This window comes from Rhipicephalus sanguineus, chromosome 3 (genome assembly GCF_013339695.2).
Source record: "Rhipicephalus sanguineus isolate Rsan-2018 chromosome 3, BIME_Rsan_1.4, whole genome shotgun sequence".
In the NCBI taxonomy this organism is placed as follows: Eukaryota; Metazoa; Arthropoda; class Arachnida; order Ixodida; family Ixodidae; genus Rhipicephalus; species Rhipicephalus sanguineus.
The window spans coordinates 192,535,489-192,558,655 of NC_051178.1; the positions used below are offsets into that span (position 1 = coordinate 192,535,489).

Sequence of the window (23,167 nt, forward strand, 5' to 3'; positions counted from 1 at the left end):
TATATTCTCACTAACTATACCGTGTTCAGAAGTTGTTCGATATACAGGATAATTCGATGTAAACAGGTTCGATATAGTCGGGTTCGACTGTATAAGTCTAGATGTGGGTAATACCAAACTTTACTTTGACTTTTGGCTTCACAGCAGAGTGAATTACTGTTGCCGACTGTTCATTCGGACCCTGCTGGAACTGCAGAAAATTCAGCAAGAAAGGAATCACAAGAAAAAAAGAGAATCTTTTCTGGCCCAGTGGCCGGGAAAACTTGACCATGTGCATCTTCACACAAGCACGCATACGCCAAGTCTGCCTGTTTTTCAGACAGTGTTGGGCCACCTTTACTGTACGTGAATTGCACTGTTACGGGCTGCGCTAAGTCCACATTTGATAGCTGTGGTGTGGGCGGCGTGTCATCATTGGAGTCTCTGTCCACCTGCACTGGTTCGAGGACCTGACGGACGATCTCATAGTCGTCCAACTTGGCGAAAACTGCCGAGCAACTTCGAATTTAAGTCAGCCGCATTCCACCTGGCTAATATCTGCTTTTTTCGCAGTCGTTAGTGTCTTGTAGTGGCTGCATTTTTTCATTAGTCCTGACGACGCAGGTGGGAACGGGTGGCGTCTGAGCAGTTTCAGCAGATCAGACTTCGCACGCCAAGCAACAAATAAGAGCTAGATACAAAGCACGAGACGCAGATCAGGCATAGTCACAGAAACAACTACAATGCTACAACAATAGCCACAGAAACAACTACAATGCTACAACAACGTGAATGCAAAGCCTCAAACGCCACGCCAAGCTTGTCTCTGAGCGTGGCTTGGCTTTGCCTGCAGTTTGGCAGTGGTAGACATTCAATGGATACTTGACTGGCTAAAGCCAAAATGCAATGCTTTATGATCTGTAATTGTAATTTTATGCATGGATTTTGGCACTGCCATGACCAGTGCAACCTTTCAATGGGACGAGTGGTGGGCCCGCGAAAGTGCCCGAATAAACGGTCGGCGACTGTATTCCTACATGGTGGTTTCACAGCAGCGTGTTATGCACTACTGTGAAAATACCTTTTCAAACAAGTTACATATGGTAAAATGGATGAATTCAAATGTTGAGGCGAAGCGAATGTAGACTATCAGAGGATTGAATATTCACCCAAGCCTAGTAGACAAGAACATATAGTGAAAATTCACCAAAATAAGACAGCCTTCTTCTTGGAGGCTGGAAGTTTAATTTATTAAAGATTGGATTCCTAAATCTGGCATTTTTAAAATTCCTATATCATTGTTACGTCAATTTATAGCTCTCCTCTGGAGTGAATCGGCGCCAGCATTTAACCTCCATGGTGTGAATATGCCATTACGTACGTTATTGTGTTCATTTTGGTCTCATTTGAAAGAGCAGCTCTTCATAAGTTTATTGGCAGTCAAGAGTGATTCATTCATACATACCAGTACTCACTTGCAACAAACATGCTATCCGATTGGCCAAGCAGTCTCCTGTTGCTGCTTCACGGTGTCTGTGAGCAAGCCATTTTATTGAGATTTAGTCACCAGAGTGCAGTTACGGTCCAACTGTCAAGTTTTGGATTACACCTAAATAAGGAGTTTGGGTGAGGTTGTCACTGGCCAGGATACCAGGCTTGCCTAGCACACTGCGTAAGTATCGGTCCGTTGCAAACAGCTTTGCCAGTGGCACCTGTGTCTGCCTCTACACGCATATCTTGAAACACGTCGGCTAGAACAGAAGCGCAAGTACACCAGGTGCTTGCACCTGCTGCAGTACAAAAGAAACAAAGCATTGTTGCTGAATGCATTGATGCTGTGTAGCTTCCACTCCCTGAACATTTGCCATTGTGACTTGGGGGGCCAGCGAGTGCCTTGTTTGTACTTGCCAAGTGCAGTGTTTACAATGAAATCAAAATGGGCAAAGGTGATCTAGATTACAGCCTTGCCATGAAGCTGCTGCTTGTGCATGCAAGCACCAGCAAGACATCAGTGGGCTTCCCATAAAAGCATCGAGATCTGATCATGCCATTTACCAGGAGTCTGCTCACCTCACGTGCTTCTTGTCATCTCCCAACTGTCACAGTTTTCATCTCAATTTCCTTTGTAATGTGTCAACAATTTGTCGCATTTAATGCAATATTGTGGGTGATCTTAATGTCATTCTAGACAACATCCTCTATTTCTGTTAAAGTGCACAACGTTGCACAGTGTCGAAATGAAAGTACGGAATCCTGCGTCTATGGTGGATGTAAGCGTAGTCGCGAGCGACGCGATCGTAGGTAACGTGACATGGCCTATGCAGAGTTACGACGAAACTACAGCTTGTCGGAGCTGCTGCTGATGAAATCTAGCTCAAGACAAATTGCAGCTAGTGACCATGTAGTTCTGAAGGCATGCAATCATCGCAGTGATAGTCATGAAATGTTCTGGCTTATTTGTTGCCGTACAGTTAACAACAGTGAATGTGGCAATGTGAGCTGTGCTGCTCAACCTTGCTTGGATGCTAGTGCCGTTTTCTCGTTTCTTCGCACTCGGCACGCTCTGCAGATTGACCTACTACTTAACCAGCTTGCGGGCAAATGGATCCAAATTAACAAGAGTTTGATCTCATTACATAATGCGTATGGTTTCCTGGACCAGACGTAGAGTTCAGGTTATCCTATTTTGCAAATTGGTGAGCTTTAGTGTGCTCGTAGAAGTTGCAGCATCAGCAAACGTACTTGGAATGCAAGGACCATAGCAGAATAAAACACAGCAGTGCATCTGGCTTGTTGCCCATACTGCAATGCGGAAGGAAAACTTACCAGCGCTGCTTATGTGCACTCAGGTTAAGAGCTCCTTTCTCTTTCACAGTGTGATGGACTTGCACAAAGCTTGAATAATGCAGTTGTTGCATGGCACACCTTTGGTTGTGATCGAAGCCAATCCAGATTGAATTTCTTGGTCGCAGTTGGCTCCTTGTCGCAGTTCATGCTAATGCAGACTGCCCGAGAAATTCAATCTGGATCGGCCTCTGTCATGACTAAAAGTCCTCAAAGTGACAGCACCAAGTAGTACCATTTGCACCAGGCATCTACTTGCAGCAGCTGACCTCTTTATCACTGGAATAGAGACAAAGATGAGTCACTATGGTAGGAGTGTTAGGGCATCCAGTTTTTTACTTTTCTGCTGTTTGGAACAGTTGGGAGGCTTTTGTCTGCTTACTGTATTGCTTTGCAGTCTACTTTGTTAAAATGAGGGTTTGCTATAGTTTGAATTAAAGCTCCTTGCAATTTTGTTGTGCAAAACTATGCATTAGGGTTGCAGTTTTTGGTCGTCATCGAATTGTGCAATGCTAGGGATGTTATTGCGCAGTTTCATGAAGATTCCATATTAAAAGTTCCACTGCAACCGATGCGTTCTACACAATGTACTCTCATGGACAAAAGTGGCCAGTAAAAGAGACTTGCAAAAATCTTAATAAAATGTTTCAACATGTATTAGGTTTTGCAAACTATTCATAGCATTAGAAGGGTCATCCGCAAACAGCAGAAAATAGCATTTGCATTGTCCCCAGCAGTAGACAGGTAATACAGTCAACTGCCGATTTTTCCGACGCCCGATTTTCCGGACATGCTCGAAAATTTGGACTCTTTCGCAGCACCGTCACCAGCCCCATAGACGTCAATGTATTAGAACGTCTGAAATTTCGGACGCTGAAACTCTTCCGCGTCCGATTTTTCCGACTTTATGCATAAATTGCAGGTCTGAAAGCAATTATTTGAAGCCCCCACCTCTGCCGCGTCTTATCTCGTAGGTTCAAACCAGCGTTTTCGCGAGTCGATCTGTTCGCGACAGTAGCAGAGTCCAAAAGTCAGCTTTGCCACAATGCCAAAGCATTATGGGGTGAAGCAGACCAGAAATTCAATGGGGCCGCTATCACGGCGCCGTGTGGCGATGTCTTTACGGATAAGCAACGGAAATGCGCGGAGGCGTGATGGCGGCGACTGGCAAACTCGCCAGTACAGCTTAATCGCTGACAACCATTACGATAAGCATCTTCAGTTAACTGCTCGGTAGTGCATGTGGCCTAGCGCAGTTGCGTGCGTGCTGCACACATTTAACAGGCGAGAATCGAAACCCGCTGCACCGCCATTCCTGCTGCCTCTTTGTGCGAGACCGCCAAGTGCGCCGCACAGACTCGTTGCCTTCATGGACGAAACCAGCTCGCCAATGCCGCGTCCGTGTGCGGTCAGGAACAACGTGAGCATCATGAACCCTTTCATGATAAATGCGTGCGCACGATACAGCAACAGTACAGTGGCTGCATCAGCTTAGTTGGCAATGTGCTGCATAGAACTAGAAATGCTGCGTATCGGCGGAGATTCGGCGATGTGTGTGCGCGTCATTTACATGTGCACACACATCGGGGAAAGCCAGACGAGTTGTCTGCTCTTCCGCCAGTCTTAGTGTTCCGCGTCATTGTTTCCAAACGCTCCATGCGAGAGAGCCGTAACCTATTCCGCGCTTTGCTGATATCAGCGGCGCTCATCACGAGATGCAAAATTGGCGGTTGGCACGTACCGTATTTACTCGAATCTAACGCGCACCTTTTTTCCGGAAAAACGAGTCCAAAAATCGCATGCGCGTTAGAATCGAGTACCGAAAAAAAAAAGAAACTCGGTTATCGTATTGCCATCGACATTTCAAAATGGCCGCCTCCTACGCGTCTTGGCCATTTCTGCCATTTGTTCAGTTCGTACGTGTGCTGAGGAGATTGTCATCCCGTTCTGCGTTCGCATCGACGGCATGGAAGTGCCGACTCCAAATACTCGACGAGTGTACCACAATGCCGCATTTAAAAGAATAGTTATTACATGTGCAGAGAGACGGACGGAAATCGGGCCGCATCGCGGTCGCTCGGATATAGTTCGGAGTTCCCGAAACGTGCGTGCGAGACTGGCGCGAACAGAAGCAGATTTTTTACAACAAAGCTTCACGAAAAGGTTTCAGTGGACCAAAGCAGGGCCGGTTTCCCGAAATCGAAGAGTGTTGACAGCGACAAGGAGTTGTCCGACAGCGACGAGGACTGATCCATTACGCGACTCGTATCGCCGCCGTAGTGGTGACAGTTTTAGCGGCAAGGCCCGCTTTTTGACTTTGTGTTTTACTTTTTTGAAACTTCAGTTCTTTAATCCGAAATACTTGTTCTTCTGAATGTGCGAAGTTTGACTCCTACGGACTTTTTTTCTCTCACGAAAAATGGGTGCGCGTTACAATCGATGTATTACTTTTTTTTTTTTTTTTTGGTCGCGGAAAACGGGTGCGCGTTACAATCGAGGGCGCGGTAGAATCGAGTAAATACGGTATACGTACATAGTTAAGCGGGGTTCACGGCAGGTACCGAATGTATTTGTGAGAGCCTGAGCGCGCACCAAAATGTCTGATAATTATACTGGGATGCATTAAAGCTATTTCGGATGTGGCTGTGGTGATTTGACCTCTTGAGCGGAATAAAGCGTGAATTCGTTTTTCCGGACGATTTTGCGGTCCCTAGGGAGTCCGAAAAATCGGACGTTGACTGTATAGTCGAATCCTGCTATAACGAACTCGGCTACAACGAAATTTCTGCCACAACAAATAATTATCATTTCCCTGTCAGCCGCCTATATAAAACAATCACCATGAATAGTTTTCCCGAGTACTTCCGCTTCAATTAAGTTTTCGCAAGTGCTACCACATAAGGAAAAGGAGCTTGCCTAGGATTGCCATGAAACTCCACTAGCAACTCGACCATTTCTCGTTGGCTCGTGACTGATCATCAATCCACCATGATGCAGCCGGCGTGTTTGATGCGCGTGCGGGCCGTGGTAAAATTGCTCTCCCATCAGTTTTCGACATCAAGAACTTCCTTCATGTTTTTTACGTAGTGCTCAAGACATAACCACTACTTGTCGTCACTCTCCCTGCGATCATGATTGAAAACCACTGCGTTATGAAGGCACGCGCGGCCGGCGACCACTGCGAACACAGATATGGTCGTGTCGATGCAGTTGTGGCCGGACACTGAAAGTACGCGCGCATCCAACGTGCACAAACTCAAAGCAGTGCTGCTGACAAAACCGCTGTAGACACGATCACAAATAGCAACGACTCAGTTCTGAAGGCACGTGCACGGCCAGTACAGATTGTAAACGGAAGTACCGTTTGCCGCAACCACTGCGCAGGAAACAGTTGTCGCTATCATCACAATTCGATAGCAAATAAGCTCCGAAGGTACGCAGCTAATGCTGAAAGGTTAAAGGCAATAAAGTTTTAAAGCAGCACGAAGTGTTTCGGTTTTCTTGTCGGTCGCTATGATATTACTATGGTATTAGTGCGGAGCTTCAGCACTTAGTTTTCAGTTGACCTCTAGCAAAGCATAGGAGTGCGTTCTTGTTGCTGTGCACACTGAAGGTAGCCTTATTCATGTATTTTCTCGTGTATAACCCGCCCCTGCATAGAGCCGGCAACCCCCACAACAAACCGCGGGAGAAAGAAAAAACATACTGGCATGTTGGAGTGGCACGCCTTTCTTGCATTACCGCAATGGCGTGCCATGAAGCCAACTTGCACACGGCAATTCGCGTATAACCTGCACCCAGTGTTTAGCTCCAAATTTTCTGTATACAGTTGCCAACTGTTTACTCTGACTCGGCGGGAACTGCTGAAAAGTCCAAATAATCGGGACTCCGAAAAAGATTAACCAGAAAAAAGCACCTTTATTGGGCCAGCGGCCGGAAAAAAACTTGTCAGTGCGCGTTTCTCCACATGCACGCTTATGCGCGACCAAGTCTGCCTGTATTTCAGCCAATGTTTGGCCACCCCTGTGGGTCGACAATAGCACTGCAACGGCCTACGCTAAATCCGCACTTGATGGCTGTGGTGTGAGAGGCGCGTCATCGCGGCAGTCACTGTCCACATGTGCTGGTTCGAGTAGCGGACGGATGATCTCATCGCCCAATTCGTCAAAAACTCCCAAGCAACTTCGGATTGAGGTCGGCCATCTTCCACCTGGCGCATGATTGCTGCTTTTTTCGCCATCGTCAGCGCCTTGTAGTTGCCGCGTTTCTTTAGTTCAGACAGTGCACATGGAACGGTCGGTATTGGAGCAATTTCAGCAGATCAGGCCTCGCACGCCAAGCAACAAGTGAGCGAGACACAAAGCTCGGGACGCAGATCAGGCCTAGCCACAGAAACATCTGGCAACGCAAACCCTCGAACGTCAAAAGGGAACGACATTTGGGCTAGATGTTGCAGCGCTTCTGTTGTCGTACTCGTACACACTGTCATTCTCTTCAAACACCGCACTGAGCAGATTCCAATCTTGGCTTGGCTTGGCCTGCTGCTTGGCTGTGGTACCCTTTCAATGGATACTTGACTGGCTAAAGCCACCAGGCGACAGTTCGTGCATACAACAAACATGCCTTCGAGATACGTAATTTTTCTGCGTGGATTATGACACTGGCACGATCTCCAGCTATAGCCGGTGCCACATTTCAGTGCTGGCAACCTTGCAAAAATATTGTAAACGTTGCTGACAGCTTGTCATGGCGTTCAATGTCGCACTCGATCAGCCAGCTGTAGTCCGACAAATCGAACGGCACACTGTGGGGCGTTCCAATTTTCGGTCGTGAGTTTACATTACTTCAATGGGACGAATGGCGGTGCCGTGAAGGTGTTCGAATAAATGAGCATGTCCGAATTTTCAGCATCCGGATAAACTATCGGCGACTGTATTTTGTGTGTGTTACACGCGAGAAAATACGTTCACTTGGTGTGCGGCCACGGAAGTCTGAATTAGTGAGAGTTCAAAGCAAAAGATAATGTGTGAGCTTGCTGTGACCAGAGGACAAGTCATAATCATCAGATCTTTCTAACTTTTGTTGTCTATACATGAAATTTTGCTGCAATGAAGTTACGCAACACGGAACTTTAGCGCGCGTGTCCAGTCAATTTCGTTGTAGCAGGCTCTAAATTCCCTTTTTTTTATGGTCTCGACGATGTGCAAAGGTTTTAAGTAAGGTTCATATGAGCATCGTTTTTATTTGGTATAATGAATTTATCAAAGCGTTATGCAACCCCTTTGGAGTTCTATGCATTCGGGCATGACACTATACCCTTTCTGAAAATGAACCAGATAAAACCGGAAATCTGTTAACAAATGCTGCACATCTTTCTTTTAGAGCGCCCTCACAGCCAACAAATTGTGTACTTTTAAATTATAAAGTGTAAGAGGAGTGGTGTTGGCTAGGATTGTGCCATCAATATTCATTGCACTAATGCAGTTAGTCTCACAGTGATCACTCTCTCTTTCTAAAAAGACGTTAACTGAATGGTCCAATTGTTACTCTTGCGAAAAATTTCCTCGAGTCCAATGTGGAGTGTCGAAAATTTTAGTTGCACATATGAGTTGTTGCAACAGTTGTCAATGGCACTGTTAAGGACAGTCATCTTGGTAGCATTCTAGTCCGTTGCAGTGGTTTACAGGTGCTCTGCTGCTGACTCGAAGGTTGCAGGTTTGGTGCCCGTCAGAGGCCTGTGTACTGTGCGAAGTCAGTGCACGTTAAAGAACACCAGATGGTAGAACTTTCCGGAGCCCTCCACTACAACAGGCCTCATAATCATAACGTGGTTTTGGCACCTAAAATCCCAGATATTATTATTATTGGTAGCATTCTAAACCTCGAAGCTTCCACTTTTTTCTCTCACCCTCTTTGCATGTGATAAACTGCGCAGAAAAAGGGGCACTCATATATTGGAGGCTAGTGCGCACTGCCCTCCATATTTTGACATAAATATTAAGTGTGATCATTATGAGAGTAAATGCAGTAATTAGAAATTGCATAGTATTATTCATGTGCCTTCCAGACCCTCGCTGGTGTATGTAGAGTTGCTTTGATTGTTGTCTTTTCGTTCACTTGCTGTTTGCCCCATTTGTCGGCATACTACTGGGAGCAACATATTATAGAAGCCAGTTGTGTGGTTTTAATTAGAACTGCTTGCTTGCCTTGCTAGCTTGTGCAATTGCTGATGCTGCTTGTAAACACCATTCTTAGGCACATGCACCCTGGAGCCAGCTGTTAGGTGTGATGTTTAATCAGCATGCCTTGATCGGTGTTGTTAGTCACTAACGGTATTTCTGATGCTTTCTTGGACCTGAACCGTAAGTAGCAAATGATTGTAACACAATTCATAATTGACGTTGAATACAACTTAACACCAATGCTTCCAAAGCATCTAAAGACCCGTGAACCTTCAACACATTAGAGGCTCCACACAAGTGTGCGTTAACAAAATATTGAAATGGCATGCCTTTGCGAAGGTATTTGTAGAAATTGACCTACTTCTTGGTAACACTAAGACCCTACAAGTGGTTTGAAAGCACCAAATTTAAAACTACGTGCTTAGAACAAATGTCACGTGATGGTGACAATCAATATTTACAACCTGCACCTAACTAAATGATCTTGCCAGTTGCTCAACATGTAACAATGGCAGTGCTGGATGGAACATGCGATTCACTAACAATCTTCGTAATCACTGAGAGTGTTCCAGCATTTGCTTCATTTAACAAGTTTTATTCTCTAGTTGTTCCATACACAGTGGTGGATCATGAAGCTGGATCGCAGGTCCTAAGTGAGCAGAACCTGGCAAAACAGACTGCAAATGGGCTGCGGAGGCTCATATCCTGACACTGTTGTCACTTCTTGCCGTAGATCTGATTATGAAACAGCTCAACGAAAAGACACAACACTGTCGATGATGAAGACAAGTGCCGGATTCTCAACTAATCTTTGTGTGTCTTTTCGTTGTGCCGTTTCATAATCATGAACCCTTAACAACTCGTCCAACTATCAGTGCTACTGAATGTATATCTTACGCAGTGCCTGTAAGCAACTGCTAAAAGATGGCTGTGTTGCACAACTGGAAAGGAGATTATTGGACCTAAATGGGTCTTGGAAGGTAGCCGTTAATTCATATCAGAGGCACTAGTATTCGTGTATTCGTTTTGCACACTATGAAGTGAGAAGTTACGCATTGCGAATTCCTAGTTTCACCACACTGAGAAACAGCTGTAATAGTTGACTCGCTTATACGTTGTTGCACAGAATTGTCAGTCACAGTAAGTTGTAATGAAGCTTTGGCTTGAAATCTAGGATCTGAACAAAATGTTGCAGGCCAGATGTGAACAAGGCGCTTAGTTGGCATGGTTTCCTGCCACTTGTTGGAATGCGCAAAGAAGTGTGAAGCGGCATAACAGTCTCGGTGTCTGTCGTTGCTTGCAGGTGGTCCCCGATCAGACTATGCCTCCTATGACAGCTATGGTGGCGCAGCATATGGCCAATCTCGGGATAGCTATGGAGGGGCAGGCCACTATTAACAGTGCAGCAAGCTGCTGTCCTTTTTTTTTTTTTACTTTTGAGAGCAGGCATAGAAGAGGGGCAGAGACATTTTTTCATAAATGAAAGCCTCCACCTTGCCCACCACCATCCATCTTCAACATAGCATCACAGCCTTGCTTGAAGAAATTTCTAGATGCAGGCACAGTGCTACATTTCTCCCTCCCAACACCACATGTATACCTAGTGTTTTGTAATTTACCCTTCATTTCTCATTTCTCACTTTTTTTTTCTAAACATTAGCCAGGTGGCTTGGAAGGCCACAGTGCACTGTTAGGCACATCATAATTTTATTTTTCATCTACCCATGGAGCCTGGCATTGTCTTCTGAACTTGGTGTTAGCGCTCATGTCGTGAAACAAGCACATGCTACTGACTGTATGTATTCGAAGTGGTCCAGGCGGATCAAATGAAATAAAATGTGGAGTGGAACCCCCCTAGCTGCTGCCAAGTTTGATTACTGAGGTGCTTAGTGTGCAGCACTAGCCCTTGTGGGATATAGTGAACTTCTCCAGCCACACTGCTGCAGAATGAAGAAATGTACGGGGCCGTGCGCCTTTCTGATGCTGCTTTTCCTTTGAGAACTGCGTCTGTTACGCTGCCCTGGTAAGCTTACGGCTAAAGCTGGAAAACATCAAACGTATTCCAGCTGTAACATAGCTCCAACAGTATTAAGTCATGCTCAGTTTGGCACTTACATGTGCAAGTGTCTTTAAAATTAAAGTGAAACTTTAGTCTGCACTAGGAAACTTTTCAGCATTTTGCCTCCCCAGCACGCCCCATTTGCAGTAAGCACTGTGGGATTTATTGCTTTTATGGAAGTTTTTACACAGAGGGATGGCACAGCGTTAGTTTGTTAGTGTGATTAGAGCAGGGACGTTCAAGGCTTGTGGAAACAACAAAGTAGTTGCACAAATCACTTTAGAATTGCACTATGTTAGACTAATGAAGCGATGAGATAGGCAAGGCAGTTGCCGCAAACAGCACTGCTGTCGCGATCGGCAGTTTGTTCGAGCACTTGCACCTTCGGTGTTCCTTAAATGCAGAAGCATTGATGAATGTTAGAGTATTATTTTGCTCAAATGCGTTCAAGGGAAAGCACATCATGGGTCTCAATTTGCTAGTTAATTTCTATATCCTACGACATTCTACTGAGTTTGCTGCTCTAGAATTGTAATTGTTGTACTAATACTTGCAGCATTGCCTGTTTTCATAGGATCAGATATAGTTTCAAGTGTAAGTTTCCTATGTAGGTGCTGTGGCACTTGAGGCCAATTATTCATAATGGCAGTGTCCTTTAACTTGCTCTGCTCTGTTATAGAGCTCATTGAGGTTACTTTTTGAGCCTTATTTGATCAGAAGTCTTATTCAAAATGCTGCAGTGTGATACAGAATTTGCATAGCGCAAAGCTCTATATTCTGTGAGAATGTTCTGGTATGTAAAAACTGATATACGACCTTTAACTGTAGCTAGGTTCATGGAAGTGTGGTGATGCCTGAATAAGTTCGAGAAGGCATTGCACTTAACACTGATCCATGTAAATGCTTCCAGCTGCTACAGTGCATGTTGTGCAGTAGTTTGCAAGTTGCTAATCTTTCAGTTCCATTAAACCTGGTTCTGTTAAGTTAAAATTAACATGTAAACAATGCAAGCATTGTGTTTGCATTGTATGTTTCTTGGCTGTGACTATTGTAAGCCTTTCTGCCCTAGTTAGTGCTGCCATTTGGCGCATCTCATTTGCATCTAATAGTAAAGCTTTTCCAGGATTTTTATTGTGGATATGCTTGCAAGGCCGTTTTCTTAAATCCTTCACAGCCTTCGCAAGTCCGTCATTCTATGGAGAGGGCACAGCACCAGTGGCTCCACAGCCTTACGGCCAAGTATTTCACACTACCATGACATAGTCTCATAAATGAAAGCACTTCAGCCAATGCTGCTGCTGTACAGAAGGAAGCCTCATGCACCATTTTACTCTTCGTTTATCATACCTTAAAGTGTTTATAAAAAGTTATAATACCACGCATGGCTGTGTGTCTTTGTCTTAGTAATGCTTACATGTATAGGTGCAGTGACAAGTTCGAGTGACACTGTCCACTGCCAATTGCATATGCTTTTTGTGATTAGATGACCGCAGCCTTTCACCTCCAAAGATTTTCCAACTTTTCCCTATCAGTAGACAAGAGAACAAGTACAACACTTACGTGGTATTATCACTATTGCAGCTAAGCTGCAAATATATTGAAGGTTCTAGCAGTTGTTGCAACAAATGTTGCAGATGACGCAGAGCTGAATGCCAACCATCATAAGCTAGCACTTATCAGTCTTTGTTTTCTATTGTCTGGAGTTAATTTAAATTTAAAAAAAAATCATGTGCAACCCAGACTGCCTAAGTGTCTTGTGGTTCAATAGGTCATCGTAGGCACATAATTGTGTTTGCTACTGGACTTAAGCTCCCTGAACCATAGTGCAAACCTTTGTGGAAGCAAACATGCCATGCTGTTATCAAAACTGGCCTGCTTCTATATCCCGTTGTATGCTGGTGCTGAAGTGCAGCGAAGCATTGCACGTGAACTCTAGACCACAAAGCTCGGTTCCGCGATGCTGAAATCAATTGCGTCCACGGATGATAGTACCACAGGTGGGTTAACAAAAGTTTCATTACATTGCCTATGTCTTTTGTGCTGTCGAACAGCCAGATTACGCCAAGGAGGGGAAAAGGCTCACGTGAAACCTCTGATATCAATATAGGGCGCAGTGCCCACATGCTTGCATTCAGGCACACTATAAAGAACCCCAGGTTGTCCTAAGCTCAGTCCTCCACTACGGCATGCCTCATAATCTTGGTTCTAGCACGTAAAGCCATAGAATTTTAATGTAAATATGATAAAGAGCTCGCATGAAGCTTGAACCTAATCAGTAGCCTCCGTTAGTGCTGGATACTTCCACAGCGTATGGCATTAAGTAATGGCATTTCTAGCACTTTGCTAGTCGCACATTTCTCAAGTACACATTTCACAACTTGCACGTTCAATTCCAAGCTCCAGGCTTCGTGCCTGGCAGCTTATCATAACAATATTTGCTCTTGCCAGTGTGCAGGGCTTGTAAAGTTTAGTTAACTTGAATAGAGACCTCGCTTTCTTAATTATCAGAAATGGCTCGTTTAAAAGATGGTAACGGAAATGATAATTTCTTGTTTTGCAACTCTTAACTGCCTCCTTTGTTTTTTCAGGTTGAAGCACTTTTCCTGTGAAGGAGTGAGCATTCAACTTTCTTTGAGGTGAGTATCGACCTATTCAGAAAGTGCCCTCGTGCCTATGTTGGGCTTTGTTGAACCAACATATAACTGAAGAAAAAACCAAATAATTCCGTACTTGGAGCTCTAAAAAAATTGTGGCACCTTGTGTAGTAAGTGTGCCATGGTATGCTGAGCTGTGGCTATGACATTGCACTGCCAAGCAGGAGGTCACAGCTTTGATACTCAATTAGTAAATGCAAAGGCACCTGTGGACAAAATTGATCTTGAGTGCCACGTCATCGTGCCTCATGATGGTGCGGTTTTGGTAATAAAACTAAAATTTTTCAAGAAACAGCCTTGAAGTGCTGCCATTTGTATAGCAGACGAAAAAAAGTTGCTCTGTTGTGGGAATATTGCCGTAGATGTGTCCAAAGCAGTTCAAGTGTGTCTTTGATGAGACTTTTTCAAGGTACTAAAAGATTTTGAGACATGCTTTTACGTAAACTTGATACAACTAGCACTGGGCGGTTTTGAATAAGTGAGCTACACAATAATATAAGTGCATATAATTCCTGTTATAGCTGCTGTCCTGTTCGTACCATATATCGTTGCTACAGTACATACTGGGCTTGTGCAAATATTAGTGTATAAAGTATTCAAAATATACTAATAGACAGATAAACCGCATGTAACCCCCTGTAAAGGTGGTTTCACTGCAGTGGAGGGGTGCTATACCGTGAATACTGCCGTGAAGCCCCATTTCAAGGTTAAGTGGACAAATTACCCTTGCATTGATTAATCATTTTTTCATTTTAAAAGCTCGTTATACCGGCTTATATGCTCCAAGTATATACTAATTTAAAGCTTAAGCTATTTTACAAATTATCACTTGCCTTCTACCAAAAGACAAATTCTGTTACTTTGAACCAAAAAGAATGATATTCGCACATGCTTGTTTCAATTAAAAATATATTGTGCAGGTTAGTTAGGTCATGACAAATATGCTCATTTTTATTTATAATAAGCAATATATACTATTTAAATTCACTTTGAACTTAAAATTTATGATTCGCACAGGCCTAGTACATACCTTTATGATGATTGCTTGCAAATTTTGGTGCATACAGGATGGGCATCATTGCTGGACAGCCAGTGGGAACAGGGTGCTTCTGGTACTACCTAAAACTGGTAAGGAAACATTATGTCGTAGAACTTTAGTTATGTACCCATGGATGCATGTAAACTCATTTTCAATAGGCACCGGCACTGTACTTCTAGGGACATGCTATGATGCCTGGAGTAATGCTAGTTGCCTTGACAATAGACAAACTACACTTGGCGACAACTTTCCTTGACATCAGTGTGGAAGCTACAGAACTGAATTGCGTTCCTGCTACCGTGCCAGAAAATAGTACCTAAGTTTACTGATAATTTTCTCCTATGCTTTCTTGAAATAAATGCTGTTTTATTTATTATCAGACTCAAACAGTTGTGGGACGTCATGGGTAAAGTACAGTTATTGTTCACTTTGCGAGAATGCCTTCCTTTTCTTTCCATTTCTTGGACAGCAGCACCTTTTCAGCATCCATGACATAGTGGGTCAGTGTGCAGCCGAAAACGCACTCTTCTCCACAAAAAAAAATCTACTCGTAATATGACACTAAAATGTACACTGAACACTCGAAACGTTTCTCCTATACAGTTTTTGTGTAATTTTCTAAACGCGTTAACGATGGGAGCGAGCAAAACCAAAATCAGCCACAAGCTGCCGTACTAGTTGCGGAGCAACATAAATGTGCGGAAGCCGTGCCTTCGTAGCTTTCGCTCTACTGTCAAGATTAGTTGTCGCTGGGTGTAGACAAGTCTTAGTATAGTGTCCACAACTGCAGCGAATGGTGTGTGCTAAACGGTGTGCGTACACAACACTTTTAGTTAGCCATTTCGCAATATTGACTAGCAGAATATCGACGCAATATTGACTAGCAGAATGCTCAGTTAGCATGCTTCAACTAAGATTCCTGAAAAATAACTATATTGCCATTTGTGTCGGTGTAAAGGCACCTCCCCTGTCTTGCGCTTTGTAGATTGCAAATGAAGTGTAGGTGCGAAGCTCACGAAACATGGCTTTTAGCTGGAAAGACGGCCTTGTGCAATTCTTCTGCTAGATCGCCCAAGGGCGCTGCGGTTCTAAGCGGTTCAATCGGAAAGGCCCGCGAAATAGAATGCAAAAAAAAAAAAAATACATACGACAATGTAATGTATACTGGGGTATTTTCGTTTTGTCAGTGAGTACACAAAATTGCTCATTCCTGATGGCAGCGCAACGCACTGACTTCTTAGAGGGTCATGGAAGCGCCATCTTGTTTGTCTGCTTCTGGGTGGTTTACTTGATGCGGTATGTGGTTGAATGCACTTGAGCCTGTTTCTACGATTGTTCTGCATGCTTCAGTGTGCCAACCTGCTGTGCCAGCAATGGCAAAAGACAGGTACAGCAGCAAGATGTTTTCACTGCAGTGGGAAAAGTTCGTAGTTTCCTGCTGGACACCCTAGAGGCACTGCTGCAGCTGCTAGCTAGGAGAGGAGGCAGAGGCGAAGGGATGCAGTTGGCTCTCAGGGTGCGCAAAGGTCCTTGAATACCCTTGAAAATCGGAAGTGTTTTCAAGGCCCTTAAAAACCTTGAATTTCGGACCATTCCTTGAAAAACCTTGAATTTGTTGGATGCTCAATTTGAATTTGTATTTGTCATCATGAAAACATTTCGTTGCTGAACTTTTGTCTTTTGTTTGAGTTCTGTAATGCGGCCAAGAAACAGTACCAATTTTTATACCTATTTAGCCGACTCTCATTAGACAGCTGGCAACATTGGACTTGGTGCGAGTCAGAGGCAGCGTTCACCGTAGACATTGTGTCAGTGACTTGAAATGTCACCACCGGTGCTGGCAGAAGTAGTGTCAGCTGAAAGCGCAGTCGCCCCATCACTATCGCAGTCCTCTGCGGCGTCTGCGTTTGTGCGCAGGCTTTAACCTAGTCGTGTCCTTGTGCTACCAGCGCTTTTTGGAATGAGCATGCCTTCTACGTGTTAGTGCAAGGGGTGGAATAGAGCACTGCACGGGCCCGGGCCGGCCCGAAAGCCCGGGCCCGGCCCGGCCCGCGGGCCGGGCCGGGCCGGGTAAGGGGTTGTTGGATCGGGCCCGGGCCGGGCTCGGGCCCATGATCTTCGGGCTCGGGTCGGGCTCGGGCCTGAGCCAGGCCCGTTTTAGGCTCGGGTCACATACGTATCTGTATAATTGCGTGTGTACGTTGTGTGGCTTTGTTTTTGTTGTTTTGTGGGGTTTAACTTCCCGAAGCGACCCAGGCTATATGAGACGCCGTCGTTGAGGGCTCCGGGTAATTTAAACAACCTGGAGTGCATTGGCGTGCACAGAAATTGCACAGTACAAGACGCCTACAATTTTGCTCCATCGGTATGCTACACGAGATTTCAAGGAACGCCTAATATAAGTTTCCGCCATTATAGTGAGTGAAAGACGTTCTTGGGTACCGTGTAAGGAAAGCAACGGTAAACTGCCTAGATTAGTGTATATAAGATGTGCGCGTTCGTATCTAGGGAAACATTTCCAGTATGCAGCTACGCTCGCGTGCCCGTAGACTGGCCAACGCGACTTGTGAGCCATTAATATCTCGGGAGCTGTTTTTCGTGCATTTTGAGTGCAAGATGCGGAGCGACTCTTATCACAGGGCGAACGCCGTTGTTGATTTTGTCATTACTAGTGGTGAGGCGCCAGACAATAGATACACTCGTTTCCCCGAGTGTGGCTCACAACTGGAGTGATCAGGCTAGAGAAGCGATCCGGGAGTCTGGGAATAACCAACACGCAGACTGATTAGTTTTATTTAAAGCACCCTTTATTCCACACACCGTTACTGTACACACATCTGACACGAGGACGGTGGCTCGCTCGTTAACGGGTGTGCCTTGCTTTGACAGATCTATGGCCCTGCGGTGGCGGTGACTCGGGGAAGAAGGGTGGGACAAAGAACCTTGTTGTTTAGAGCACGAAAACGTAGTGTAGATTGGGTGCAGTTGCCTGCCGAGGAGTCAACACGACAGCTTTAATTTATGTAACGCTGCCCAGCCTGGTGTAATCCTCCCAGAAGCAGCTAGAGCACGTTTTTTTTTTTTTTTTCATTGCATTGTGCAATAGATGAAGTTTGCAGGAGACTTGCTACTTTTACTCAACAGCCCTAGCTCGTATGCAGTTGATGTAGACTGAACCTAAAAATGTCTGCCATGCTTTTTTTCTCCACTTTATGCAGGTATTATATTTTGTAGTTGTTCTTTGAAATGCCAAAATGAGATTGCGTGGTTAGCACTGCGTGCGTACATGAAAGAGCCAGCTATGACTCCAATTATATTTTATATTGCCCTGCAGTCATTTCGCAAGAGTGTTACGCGCGTAATTCACCGAAAGTATACACAGTACCAGTGAAAGTCGTGACACTGAAAGAAGTTCCTAAAACAATCTCTAGAAAATATATTTTGTGCGGCAGGTATCTTCACAATAACCGAAGGTTTGACAGTGCCTCCTTTATGCTCAAGGCATAACTAGCTGAAACGGGCCGGGCCGGGCCGGGCCGGACCCAAACCTTTCGGGCCCGGGCCGGGTACGGGCCACATTTAAGAACACCGGGCCGGGCTCGGGCGGGCCGGAGCATGGCATTTTCGGGCCGGGCCGGGCCCGGGCCGGAAAAATCGGCCCGTGCAGTGCTCTAGGGTGGAAGTAATCTGTTGAGATGTGATACAATGCCCTGAAAAAGCAAATTTCAGACTACGTGGCTCCACCATGACTACTACAAGCACTGGATTGCACCTGACACGACGAATCTGCATAGGGCTAAGTGCAAGCTTTGCAGCAAAACTTGATGTGATTGCCATGGGTGAATCCGCTTTAAAAAGTCGCATGAAAAGTGCCAAGCATATCGGCACAATCAAGATGGGGCAAGGGGTGCGTTGAAAAGCTACCTGACGCCTCTTGCGACAGAGCAGTCCACTACAGCGTCTGTTGCAGTCGCCAAGCTCAAATGATGCTTCTAAAACGCACGAGCTTGTCTTTGACGCAGATATTCTTTGGACTTTGAAAGTCATCACATCCCACTTCTCGTACCGGTTTATTTGTTTTGTGACATGTATTTTTCTTGTGCAATAAATGACGGACCTTTTGAGAGCACTGTTTCAAGATCTTCGACATGGGGGAAAATAAATTACCTCTCAAAGAGGGCCTTGAAAGTCCTTGAATATCCTTGACTTTTGTCCTTTGAAACCTGTACGAACCCTGGTGCTACTTTATCTTTTTCAAGGACTTTAGCTTCAACGTGTCTTCAGCACCATCTGGCATCAACAGACGCAATCAGTGTCTTAATTTTGAGCCAAGCCAAATGAAAGCATAAAACCTAGTCTCAGGGATACAACAGCTGTGCCAGTTTGATACACTTCCATATTTTTGCGTCAAGCGGAGCCAACATCGTGATATTTGTTGACATTGTGCCATGCTGCGCCAAAAATGCCCGACCAGCCTCAAAGTTTTTCTCAGTTGCACTAATTTTGGCAGGAAATTGAAGCCGTGTTGGCCACCTGCATTTTGGGTATCATCATCCACTTCAATTCAGAGTCTAACCCTAAACCCACTGAGGGGGAAAAAAAAACCAACAGTCGTAAAATTTCCTGGCCTTGTTCTCTGGCGTGCTGAACGCTTTTTTAAAGGGATACTGACACGAAAATATTGACCTCGCGTTTTTTTACTGCTATGTGTTGCTGGGGGCCTGTTAGTCATAACACGGCACATCGTTTGCTGCAGCATGTGACAGATAATTAATTAGAGGCTCCTCATTACCAGCCAGTGTCAGTTTCGGTTTCAAAAATGACAACCTCCGGGTGCAACTATCACCACCTATCGGGAGCAGCGCGGTTCTCGAGTCGCCACCCAGAAGTAGGCTGCTGGAGCGAACGCGGCAAAAAAATGGCGGCTATGATGTCATCGTAACTTGTTGCAGCGTGGTCAGGTGAGGGAAGTAGGCTGTCGCCAAGGATCACCTTTAAGGGTGTCAATAGCCAGAGGGTGTCTATAGCCCACACGAACTTCAAAATATATTTCGCAGATCGCAAAAGATATTTCGCAGATTATATATGCATGTTCACGGGAACCGATCCCGCAGGCTATCTCGCCCGCAAAAATTTTTCAGTACCCCTTTAAGCCACTTTAGCCGCAGTACACTGGTGCCCTGCAGAAAAGCGTACTAAGATTTAGAATGGGCTAGTACTACTAGCTGTCACGGGACACAGCCCAGCGTGCATGCGCCGCATAAATAATTACGAGTACTGGTGTGGTTGCTTACGTCTAAAAAATTACTGGCAGTCATTCGGAGCTGTGTATGACTGTTCCGCTGTCCTGAGAAACAGTGGACAGAAACGTACGCTAGTTCTTGTTGTTTTTTTCCCAGTGCCTGTCGGCGCTGAATGTGAATTTCTTCATTGCTTGCACTGTGGGGTGGTTCAACATAATGGTTTTATTGAAATAGCAGTGCTCACGTGCACTGTGCACGAGTTAGGCGATGTTGAATGGTTTTTACATATTTTTGCTTTCTTTTATAAAAGAAAGCCTTGTTATACTGCTCCAAATTTTGCTGCTTCAAAAATTGCTCCAAATTCTATTTTGGCAGTTGCATCCCTGTAGTTTATTACTGTGCTGCATTCGCTTCACTGAGAAGTGTTTTGTCTTATGAAGTGGGAAGAGCTCATCTGCGCCTCCTCTCTCTCCCTGTAAGAATTGCAAGGAAATGGGAGTGCCTAGCTCTTTATAGCAGTGTATAACTTAAGCTCAACAGAAGGACTACTTGCTGTGACAAGAGGACAATATGGGAGACGAGAACTTACTTGGGTGCCACTGCAAGCTGCTATAGCAGCATACTTAAGCTGAACCTACCTTTGACAATAGACCATATGGCAAGGGGGCAAAAAGATGCATCATCAGTTCATCAGCGCACATCATGACCTTGAGCACTTTTCCTTGTAACTCATGGCTTACTTTCAGTGTGATTGCGGGGTACATGGCGGCGGCCGCAGTAACTGCAGCTCACAATGCTCAAATCAGTCAATGCATGTTTACTTTGGGTTTACAGCGCAGTAATTTGGGTTTATGGGCATCGTTTGTCGAGAGAAGAGGGAACGATTTCTGACTTGAGAATTTATTGTAAATTCCAGGCCGCGTGCTGTGCTATTATAAAGTTTGGCTCGCGTGTTCTAAGGACCCTCGACTACCAATCAGCAGCGTTTTCTGACCAGGCTGAAAAAGTGTGGCAGCGCTCCCATTAAGACTTGAAACTGGGCCTTGGTGGCACACTGCAGATTTGGGAACCAGAACTCGCGTGTGTGCTGCCTTTAGCTCATCGAATCTGCTACGGCAGATCATGTGCATACCCTATACCGAAGCCTTGTTCTGGGCAGCATACCATTAGAAATATTGTACGTGTAGTAAACGTGTTTAAAATGTGTCTTGTCATTGTACAAGTCTCGTAGTTTTAGCAACGTGGTTTGATAAAGCCAGCAGTAATGGCAAATCATGCACAGCCAAGGTTATATTTACCTGGGTTCCTTACTATTGACAATATTTTGTGCAGGTTGCAGCCCAACAACCATGTTGGTGTTCAAGGCCCCCAAGACTGGCGATGGACGCATGTCCCTTGTAACACCTGTAGACCGGCGATAAAAATAAAGAATATGTCAAGATGTATTGTTGGTTGTCTTCTTTGCAATAGAGGGACATCACAATATCCGGTCTGTTGTGCCTCCATGAAGTCTGCATACTTTGGAGCATCATTGTGTTCATATGCTTGCAAGGCTCCGTATATAGTGACTGCAAAGAATTGTGCGTCACATAAGGCGGATGTTTATATGTCTTGTATAGTACTTCAGTGCGACCTTGTCTCATTCTTACGACATGCATACAGCATAGTATTTTAACCGAGTGTTTACCACAGAATGGTTCGTGCGACTGATTGCCACGTCACACTAAAATATTGTATGTTATATATGGAGTCTCCTTGTTACTTGGTGCTCTGCCAATCAATTTTAACGCGACAGCGTTAAAAAGCTCGTTTTGCAGAAATTTCGGTGTCGTTGGTTGTGAAGGAAAAATGTCAGTGACCGAAAAATTGAGAAAAAGGTAAGTAAAATAAAAATATTCGGGTTAGAGTGAACAGAACTTAGGCCGTCTGCGTGGCAGGCAGGTGTTCTACCACAGAGCTACGCTATTTCTTGAAACTGCTTCGGCAAAAAAAAAAAAATAGAATGTTATGTAGTGGAAGGAGTCTCCTTTACGCATCTAATATAGCGTGGCGAAAGCGTAGAATCGCGCCCGGTGTCAAAATGTGAATTGCGCTACGAGTGGGTGTGTTAAAGGGACCGACAAGTGGTCGCAACGTGTGATTAGATCCTGGTAAAAATGAAGACAGTAAAATATAGTGACAGATTCCTGCATCCCTTTCGCGTTGTCAATAGGATTTATATTTTGAAATCGTGTTTAAAACTAAACACCGCTATGTCGCGCAGCCTGGCGGAAGAGCCTTGAAGCTGGATTATGCAGTCACGGCCGCCTGGATCATCTGCGCGCCCCGATCCAGGCGGCCGTGATGCCGTCGATCACTTTTAGATGCGAAGCATCTTATGGCGGAGTTCAAACCGGTGGTGTGCGGCGTGACCACCCTTACTGCGCATGTGCAAACCCTCTCCACACACCTCATCTCCAATCCCTTTCGCCCTCCACTTCCCCTGCCCCTCTGAAAGGCGGGCTCGACATGCCGAAACGCTGCTTCGCATCGTCTCATGGTCCCCTTTATCGTGAGATGGCATGATTTTTGCTGTACGTGGTCATGTAGTCTGGTGCTGTCATGCGCGCCATAATATGTCCTGAAAATTTAGAGTATGTATATTATCTATCCCCGCTCTATTTTGTGCTGTTTGCGAGGTAAAAGCAGTTGTGCGGTGAGAAGCGACGTTGCCTTCGCGGTAACCAGTGGACATGTCGAGCCGCGGCGCATGCGCAGCAAACCGCCATGCTCGAACACGAACCGCTCTCGCGCTCACTATTTGCAGCATGGGTTGTCACTTGTGTTTACGTCTTCACATTCGCCGCAGATTGAAAAATTCTGATTACTAATGTTTCACGGCGTTTTCCACGTTACCGTTCCGTGATTAGACACTCTCGCCGGTAAGCTTTCCGTTGCGCTAAAGAAAATGGGCACCATAAAAATTGGTTGTCGGTCCCTTTAAAGGCCCACCCATTACAACAGACAGAAAAACTTCATTAGCAAGTGTGCTAGGACCCCCCAGGTCCCTGGACCATCGCATGGTCCCACGTCACGTCTACACGGTCATGCCTTTCACAGCGATGACATCGGCCGCCCGAGTCACCGCAGCAAGTTTTAACGCCGGGTCCCCAGACGAGAGGAGGACC

General features: G+C 45.2%; 1 long non-coding RNA gene across 1 annotated transcript; it reads left to right on the forward strand.

Annotated features, from left to right (window-relative positions):
* Nucleotides 1–6: 6 nt before the first annotated feature.
* Nucleotides 7–21,445, forward strand: LOC119387948 (uncharacterized). Its single transcript, XR_005182591.2, has 3 exons — nucleotides 7–13,700; nucleotides 14,786–14,846; nucleotides 21,333–21,445. It is a non-coding gene; the product is annotated as an uncharacterized LOC119387948 (long non-coding RNA).
* Nucleotides 21,446–23,167: the final 1,722 nt, after the last annotated feature.